This window comes from Pteropus vampyrus, unplaced genomic scaffold (genome assembly GCF_000151845.1).
Source record: "Pteropus vampyrus isolate Shadow unplaced genomic scaffold, Pvam_2.0 Scaffold51, whole genome shotgun sequence".
Classification (NCBI taxonomy): Eukaryota; Metazoa; Chordata; class Mammalia; order Chiroptera; family Pteropodidae; genus Pteropus; species Pteropus vampyrus.
Window position 1 is genome coordinate 3,831,237 of NW_011888832.1, and position 2,771 is coordinate 3,834,007.

Here is a 2,771-nt window from a genome sequence, read left to right on the forward strand (position 1 = left end):
AATACTCATATCAGACAAATAAACTTGAAAACAGACTATAAAAAGAGACAGAGAAGGGCATTCCATAATGATAAAGGGGTCATTCCAAGAGGAAGATAGAACATTTGTAAATATTTACGTGCTCAATATAGGAGCACATAAATATGGAAAGCAAATATTAACAGACATAAGGGGAGAAATGGACAGTACCACAATAATAGGAGATTTTAATACCTCACTTACATCAATGAATAGATCACCTAGACAGAAAATTAGTTAGAAAATACTAGCCTTAATTGATAGATTAGATGAGATAGAGTTAATAGACAAATACAGAACATGTCACCCAAAACTGTGGAATATACATTCTTTTCAAGAACATGGAACATTCTCTAAAATAGATCATATGTTAGGCCACAAAACAAGCCTCAATAAATTCAAGAATATTGAAATCATATTAAGCATTTTTCCTACCACAATGGTATGAAATTAGAGGCCAATTAAAAGAACAAAACTGGAAAAAAACAAACAGGTGGAGAATAAACCACATGCTACTAAACAACCAATAGGTCAATAAAGAGATCAAAAGGGAAATTTTAAAAACCTTGAGACAAGTGAAATTAGAAACACAACTTTCCAAAATCTATGGGAGCAGCAAAAGCAGTTCTAAGAGGGAAGTTCATAGTGATACAGGCCTACCTGAAGACACAAGAAAAATCTCAGATAATCTAACTTTATACCTAAAGGAACTAGAAAAAGAAGAACAAGACCCATAATAAACGGAAGAAGGAAGTGATAAAGATCAGGGAAGAAATAAATGCAATAAAGACTAAAAAAAATAGAAAAGATTAATGAAACTAAAGGCTGGTTCTTTGAAAAGATAAACAGAATTGATAAACTTTTAGCCAGACTCATCCAGAAAAAAAGAGAGAAGGCCCAAATAAAATCAGAAATGAAGGGAAGAAGTTACAACCTACACCACAGAAATATAAAGGATCATAAAAGAATACTACGAACAATTTTATGCCAACAATTTGGACAACATAGAAATGGATAAATTTCCAGAAGCATACAACCATCCAAGACTGAATGAAGTAGGAAGAAATAGAAAACCCGAACAGACCAGTTACTCAAAACAAAATTGAATCAGTCATCAAAAAGCTTCCAACGAATGAAAGTTCAGGATAACATGGCTATGCAGGTGAATTCTGCCAAACATTTTTAAAAGAATTAATGCCTATCCTTCTCAAACTCTTTGAAAACATTGAAGAAGGAACACTTCCAAACTCATTCTACAAGGTCAGTATTACCTTGACACCAAAGACCAACAACAGCAAAAGAAGAAAATTATAGGCCGATATCCCTGATGGACACAGATGCAAAAATCCTCAAAAATTTGGCAAATTGAATTCAATAATACGTTGAAAGGGTCATACATCATGATTAAGTGGGATTTATTCCAAGGATGTAAGGATGGTTTGATATCCACAAATCAATTGACATGACACTACATAAAATGAAGGGTAAAAATCATACGATCGTATCAATAGATGCAGAAAAAGCATTTGATAAAATTCAACATCCATTTCTGATAAAAAAAAAAAAACTCTCAACAAAGTGGATGTAAAGAAAACATACCTCAGCACAATAAAGCAATATATGACAAATCCACTGCTAACGTCATACTCAACAGTAAAAATCTGAAATCTTTTTCTCCAAGATCAGGAACAAGACAAGAATGCCCACCACTCCTAGCCACAGTAATCAGACAAGAAAAGGCATCCAAACTGAGAAGAAATAAAACTATCACTATTTGCAGGTGACATGATACCATATATAGAAAACCTTAAAGACTCACCGAAAAACTACTAGTGTTAATCAACGAATTCAGTAAAGTTGCAGGATACAAAATTAATACTCTAAAATTTGTTGCATTTCTATACACTAATGATGAGCTATCAGAGAAATTAAGAAAACAATCCCATTTATAATTGCATCAAAAATAATAAAATACCTAGAAATAAATTTAACCAAGGAGGTAAAAGACCTGTACTCTGAAAACTATAAGACAGCGATGAAAGAAATTGAAGATGAAAAAAATAAATAGGATAGATTGCGTTCATGGATTAGAAGAGTTACTATCATTCGAATGTCCAAAACACCCAAAGCAATCTATAAAGTCAATGCAATACTTATCAAAATACTAATGGCATTTTTCATAGAACTAGAACAGATAATCCTAAAATTTATATAGAACCACAAGAGATCCAAAATCGCCAAAGCAATCTTGAGAAGAACAAAATCGGATGTATCACGTACCCTAAATTCAAACTATACTATAAAACTGTAGCATTTATGCTGAAATTCCAATTTCTTTAGAGTATTAATCATGATCACTTTAAAATCCATATCTAATAACTCCAACATCAGGATATTATCATCTATTTTTTCTGTCGTGTAGTTTTGTCTTCTGAAGTGACTAGGAGCTTAAAATTAGATGCCAAGTGTTGTATATAAAAAAGTAAGATAATTTGAGTCTCCGGGTAACTTCATTTTCTTACAAAGCAAATTTGCTTTTACTTTTAGCAAACTGAATAGAGGCAGATTACCTAATCCAGTCAAAGACTGAGTTTATGAAAACTGGACTTCCTTCTTTGGGAGGGCTTGTTTATTTCTGGTTTGCGCATATTTCTAGGGTATAGGCTTTTGTTGATGCCACCTGAAAACCTGGGATGCTTATCACGGCTGCTTTTCCTTACTGGGTTCTGGACTCCCATTTTCTCCTTTAGTGC